The 7182-nt window shown below is 31.8% G+C and overlaps 1 long non-coding RNA gene across 1 annotated transcript; it reads right to left on the bottom strand.

Moving 5' to 3' along the window:
* Positions 1-1672: 1672 nt before the first annotated feature.
* Positions 1673-2665, bottom strand: LOC134257873 (uncharacterized). The gene is made up of 3 exons (XR_009990020.1): positions 2577-2665; positions 1792-2237; positions 1673-1705 (listed from the first exon to the last, which is right to left on the bottom strand). It is a non-coding gene; the product is annotated as an uncharacterized LOC134257873 (long non-coding RNA).
* Between the last annotated feature and the right edge of the window lie 4517 nt (positions 2666-7182).

The raw sequence follows: 7182 nt of genomic DNA, 5'->3' as shown, positions 1-7182 counted from the left end.
AAAGCAACTTCGTACTCTTGTCACGTTTTTGTATGCTAGCTGCATGCATATAAAATTCTATATAAACTCGGAAAAACTCCGAATGTATTTATAATCGATAAGTAAATCGGAATTTTTCAGAATTTACAGCGAATTTAAGAAATATATATAAATGTCAGCCAGGTATTATCTGGGGAAGGGATGACCCAATCTTTTCATATAGAAGGCAATTTTCTTGATGGTTTTATTTGACAAAACTTTCTCTTTATATTGCATCAAACAAAACAATGAACAAAATTATCAATCTTTCCCACCTATCCGATATTTAGAACTGGAACTATACTTTTAAAAAAATATTTGAGAATTCAGAATTTTACTGCGATAGAAGGGATCTTACATTCAATGACACATAAAATTGGGATACTACATTCTTCAACTTGAGAACAGCAAATTTGTGATTGGTCATATTTATATGGAAGCATCCTTGGGTAGTTTAGTTTCAAGTTTGTTCAAACCATGACCCCCAGGGGTTAAGTGGGGCCAAAATAGAGTATCAAGATTTTACATAGGATTACATGGAAAAATCGTTAAAATTCTTCACAAAGCCATGATTTATCATCAATTTAAAAGCAACATCAAAGTGAATCATAACAGTTAAGAACAAAGCCATTATGTGTCATATTGATTTAAAAGCATTTTTGGAAGTGTAGATTTAAGTTTGTTCAAATCCCCTTTTCAATACTGAACTGATTTGCTTTTACCTAGCTAGTTGCTCAGGTGAGCGATGTGGCCTCTTGCCTCCTGTTTTGTTTACACTGGGGTAGTCCAGCAAGATTTTACAATATTTTAAACATAACAAGTGAGCGCAATTGGTGCAATTTTCTCCCTCTACATAAAAACTAAATTTCGATAAAATACAGTGTCGAGCAAAAAGAGAAAAAAAAACTCCTTCAACCCATATATTTCAAGGGAGTAAGGCGGTGCCAAAATTCAATGGAAATGAAAAACAGGATACCCCAACCCAAGTGAAGATGTTTATTTTCCAAATTATTTTTATTTTTGCTTAAAGTAGTTTTCCATTAGTGTACACATATCAGTGATAAGTTGAATGCAAAAATTAGAGTTTAATTTGGACATTCAATCATTTGTCAATTTACCGAGGCCGTATGTCGCATCATCCTGTACGTGCTCGATTGAACGACTACTCCAATTTCTCTAGCTTTCTATTTGTTCTGAAGGCCTTCCATATTCGCGGTTTTTTTTTACAACGCCTTTAAATTAATATATATATATATATATATATATATATATATATATATATATATATATATATATATATATATATATATATATATATATATATATGAATATATAAAAGATGGGCTTGTGCGGTAACACATGACGTAATAGGTAGCTATAAACTAATCAAGGAGAATATACTTTTCAATTCCGTCATTTTCAAATTTATCAACTCCAGGGAATGTTTTGTGTGATTGTAAGGAGGACAAACTGCCAAGGATAAATCTATGATGTTTCCTTTAAAGTAACTAGTCAACAGTCTTACAATTTTAATACTTTTCATTTTTAGGACGTCATAATCAATTACAAAGCTGTTTCTGATTGGTTCCAGTCCTAGACAGGGACCAAATAAAATAGAACTTTCGAGTCCAACAATTAAAACGCGACTTATGTTATGGTTTTGTGTGGACATCCGAAATCACATAACCTGTAAGGATAATTCTTTTAAATTTCATCTATATACTCAGTAGCTAACAGTACTATTTAATAATTACTGAATGTTTAGTATCTTACTGCAGGGGTCTGAGTGGCTGAGAACAAGCGGGTCCAAATTTCGTTGCATTCAAAATCCTTGGTCTCCAACTTCTCTTCTCTACCGGTGGTGCAAACCGAAGACTACCTATTGGGGCCTCAGCAAAAGGTATCCCTAAGTAAATATCCAGCGATCCCCCGGAGCTGGAAGGGATACGGAATCCCCGTACCGCCCCTGCCCGAGTTTCTATTGTGACAAACAGTGCATGTGACTCACAAAATAACGATATCAGAATTATAAGATTTAACATCATCACCTGCAACGTCACACTTTATCTAACAAGGAAAGCAGGGTCAGACTGTCTGATTATTGCACGTGCTCATTTGCAGAGTTTCCGGTACCACTGCACTTTCATTGCATTCTGTCTGTAGTTTTATTTTAATACTGCAAAATGATATTTACGAACTTTGTTCATCTTCACGTAGAACTGAAATACGTTAAAACAATTAATTATGAACAAACTTTTGTTTCTGTTAAATTCATTAGATATGTGTATGAATATATCAAGTAAAGCTTTGGATGTTTTAATTATGAACCTCACTGCAATGAAATGGAAATAACTTATAGATATGTAATTATATGAATTGTTAGACTTTATTTTCATAATATCGTGACATTTAATGCAGATGAGATGTAATCTCACTACAACTATATAAAAAAATACACGTAGCATTCAGATAAATCCTTTTTAAAATATAATAATGATTTATGTATAAAAGATTTAGTGGTAAAGTTACATTACACAATATTTTTACAAGAATCTTACCTCAATGTTTGTAATTGATTTTACCTTCACTTATATTATCATGTTTAAACTGTATAAAAACTAATGCCCCCGAATGGCAGCTTTTGGCGGAGGCAAACGTTTCTTCAATGCAAGTCAAACACCAAAGTCAAGAGATAATTATGTCAAGTGTTGAAGTTTCTTAAGTGCAAGTTAGACTTCAAGGGCAAGGTGAAAAGGGAAAAAATTGTTGGTATCAAAAGGAAAGACTTCTCATATGGAATACACCTGTAAAATATGAAACCCTACTGCTATCGTTTCAAAAGTTATGGCCAAGGTTAAAGTTTTTTTTATAAGCGGATCAAACTCTAATGTCATATTTAAAAGGACAATTATTTAGAAACCAAAAAAAAGGTGTTGTTTAAGAAAACACCTTTCTTTGGGTACAACCAAATATGACCTCTTGGAGTTTGACCTACTTTTCCAAAAAAAAAAAACCCAAACTTTTATCTAGGGCTTTCATACTTCTCATGTGTATTCATTGTGACAAGAACCTTCAAGGGTATAGACATATTTTTACCTTTTGTGCTTGATCTTAGAGTTTGACCTTATATATTTTTTTAATTTATCCTTGGCCATAACTTTTTAATAGTTTGTACCAGTGTTTTAACATTTCACAGGTTTATGCCTTATGAAAAGATCTTCCTTTAGATACCAACAACTTAGACTTTTTGACCTTTGAAGTTTGACTTGCATCTGAGAAATTTCAAGCCTCGCAATAAGCTGACATACGGGAGCACAGTTTGTTTTATTATCAATTATCAAAACTTAATATATCTTTTCTGTGGAAGCCCTGACACTACACATGTGTCCGCTGTTTTTCAGCATTGCTCTTTTGCTACCCCTGGAATCTTTTTAATTAGCAGGTAGATTTTCCTGCTACTTTTTCCAGCTTACCTTTCTGCACATACATTCTGCCGATAAGTATTCCTGTTTTACATTATCTATAATACTATTAACAGGGTGAAATGATATGTTATAATTTGGCAAAGGCGAAGTAAAAGCAGTTGTTTAAAAATTTGATATAAGACATAATAAAACCTTCGCCATATTATTGCATCGTATCATTGCATAAAAGGACTAATTATCGTGACTGTACTAAGAAAAGCAACATCCGATCCGCGACATATCAAAGGTGTGATGCCATAATGATCTCTATGTCTTTGGGAGTCAGAATAAAAGATCTGTAGTTTTATAGTTGTCTTTTATACTAATAGCATCATTTTTTTTAGGATTCATCAAATGACAAAATGATTTTTTTTTCACACTGTAAGACAATGTGTTCTTATTATTGTCCACAAAAGCGAACGATCTATTAATGGTTCACAATATGCCACATTTCATAGACAGCAAACATGAAAGTAAGAAAGAAGGTTTTAAAGGTTTGCCTAATAATCAGTCTAAGTGGTTGGCATATATCTAGATTTGTTTTTCATTTCTCATCAAATATTTTTTAAAAAATCATAATTTAAAAAAAGTTGCTATTTGAACTGCTCCACAATATAGGCGTGCGTACGACATAAATACAAAACGTAAAACAAAGTTTTTGGTTATGAATTCCGATTGTGAATATGATAAATGTGATGACTTTAACTTTTCAATCGTCAACGTTCCTTACGTATGCAGCAATATGCCTTCATTACCTGCATACGGGGTTTATATCTCTGAGTTGATTCGATACACAAGAGCATGCTCTACGGATGTACAATTTCTAAAACTAGATAAATTATTGACAAACAAGTTGATGGCACAAGAATATCAGTAATCTATCTTCAGAAATCTTCAGCAAAAAAGATCCCCTCAGCTTGTTGCAATTTTGACGACCATGTTGGAAATGCTACACTACACTCAATTTCATTTGATTTATAAGGTGAAAATCATCTACACCGGTTGAAGTATAATGAAGACAAATCAAGTGCGCCCTTAGATGAAACATGGATATATATTGAAGATAGATTTATCGAAGACGTATTGTATTGTCATATAACAATGTTTTCCCTATATAGCTTGATTAGCAGTAGCGTCTTTTCCAAATAAAATATCCAGATATGAAACATATGTGTCAGGCTCTGTGGTATGTTTTATCTTAAGCTTACCGGGATATATCGTATGGACATTAGAATGGGAAACACAAAAATGAAATTGAAAGAATTTTGCAAGTGATCAATGACAAAATAAGTTAAGAGCTCGGTTCACTTTATACATAAAACGGACCTGTAGATATAGAAATTTATTTACTAGCACGTTATGTTCCATCAAAACATCTAAATAAAGTAGAGACATAGTACATTCATTTCTTATTAAAATCTTTCTCCTCAAATTCCAGGTCTTGGAACCCAGGTTTTATGGAGTTGCAATATTCTTGAATTTTAGTGTTAAAAGGTTTATTTGAGTACTTAAGAGAAGAAAAAAATATGAGCGAACTCTCTAATCTAAAAAAATAAACATACCTTGTAATCCTCAGAAGCAGTTCTATTATTGACTAGTTGGTAATTTTAGATCAGAGGTTGCGCTCTATGATAAATTTGGGGAAAAAAAGATTTTAAAATTGTTTGTTTTTGTAGACTTTTCCGAAATTGACGCATTTCCTGACAGCCAGAAAATTAATTCTTTTTTGATAGACATGCAATCTCCAAAAGTCTAAAGGATACATAATTCTAACTAAGCAGTTTAAGTTTTTTTCAGAAATTCACTCAGCCAAAAAAGGACATTAGTCAACCTGTTTCTTTAATTTACGAGTTTATTTATTTTTATTGAAAAAGCAGCTGTCAGTTTTATTTGAAGTTTTAAGCTGTTGATTTTGGTAAATAAAAGAAATGGAATTTTTTTAGTATCCACATCTGATTTACACCACTTCTCGAATATATAGTTGCACAGTATTCTTCAAGTTTCTCTTTCTCTACTCTTAATATATAAGTGAGGAGTAAAGAAAGAGACTTCGTTGAACATTTACTGGAACCCGCTATCTTGTTTGAAAGGATTTTTATGAAGTTTAAGAATCCAGTACAGATTTAGAAATTCAACTCATTTTAGTTGTTTGTAATATTTGAAATAATAGTTTGAATGATTTCTTCCTTAGAAAGGGAACTTTGAGTACAGGCTGGATTACCACTTCTAAATTAAAATTAAATACTTCTAAAATATGATTTTAAAAATAAGCTTTGCTACCAGAGACAATACTGCCACCTGATTTGTCTGCAAGGAAAAGTACGTACTGAACGTGTAATCCATCTAATTCCTTTTTCACTTCTGGATTATTGAATACGGAAGGATACTAGTAGATGGTTTTCTTATTGCCCCTCAATCCTTTATGCGCGATTGTACCATAGATCTGATACATTTAATCCATTCTGACAAAGTGTCAACGTTTTCTTTTTCATATCTTGCCAATCGACTGGAGTAATCTTCTACAGAATCCATGATATAAATGAAATTCCGACGCCAGTTGAAGGATTCGGTTTCGCTATATATTGAGGACCTTTTAAAATGTGTACTCTAAGGTTCTGAATATAAACTATACGTACATCACCAGTAATTACGTATCCATCAGCTAGGACCATAGTTATAGAGTGAAGAAGAATATGATCACGATTTAGGATTGTGGAATTTTCAAAATTGACCAATATTGAACCATATTCAACACCAGGAAGATCCATAATTGTTTTATTATATAATACGCAATTTTTATAAATAAAACACTGAGAGCATGACGACATCATTTTCATTTACGAACTGGCATTTAAGAATTGACAAACACATATACTATTATTTTCAAATATCGTATTTGTTATTTTTATATTTGTAATCTGTTTTTAGAAATTATTTTAGAATAAAATTCTACATTAATATGTTAAAAAAAAACATAAATAAAATTTAATACCATGAATTATGTAAGTATATTTACATTCGCTGAATATTTTCTCCTTTATTTCTTAAGAAAACCCATTGCGTTAATCAATGCATGAACTACAGTGCATGCCGCCTGTACCGATTTCTTGATCAGTGGCTGTTCCATCAATGAAACGTATAAAGACGTTCGCATCATTAATACAATAATTAAACTTTTTAATCCTACTTTAAACGATTATTTAAACAGATATAAATATAAACAATAAAATGTCTTTGTTTGTTATTACTGGAATTAACGGTCGCAGCTATTGCAGAAAAAATTTACATAACCCGCTTACGCGGGTTATGTATTTTTTCTGCAACAGCTGCTTCCATTAATTCCAGTAATAACAAACAAAGAAAGCATTTTATTGTTTAAATAAACAGGAGAAAAAGAAAACACCCACAAATCACCAGACTGCTGATCTTCGTTTTTCAAATTAAATGTATTTACATTGTATTTGTGTTTACAAAATCAAGAATTTTTTTATATTTCAGTTATCAAACACACAACTGGTACGTACATTTGTGATGAATGTTCTCTTTTAGGATTAACAACATAGAATTTCCTTTACAGTACAACGTACACTTAGACTTTTCACGCTGTATAACACTGGGTTAATCATTGAATTTATTCCCCAGAAGAAAGCTGCAATAGCAGCAAAATTAGAAGAAACTTTATTGAAAAAGAAAATAAAGA

Source organism: Saccostrea cucullata, unplaced genomic scaffold (assembly GCF_032062105.1).
Source record: "Saccostrea cucullata isolate Sc308-1 unplaced genomic scaffold, CSIRO_AGI_Scuc_v1 ctg8138, whole genome shotgun sequence".
Classification (NCBI taxonomy): Eukaryota; Metazoa; Mollusca; class Bivalvia; order Ostreida; family Ostreidae; genus Saccostrea; species Saccostrea cuccullata.
The sequence above is the reverse complement of the archived record's forward strand: the minus strand, read 5'-3'. Positions and strand labels throughout refer to the sequence as shown.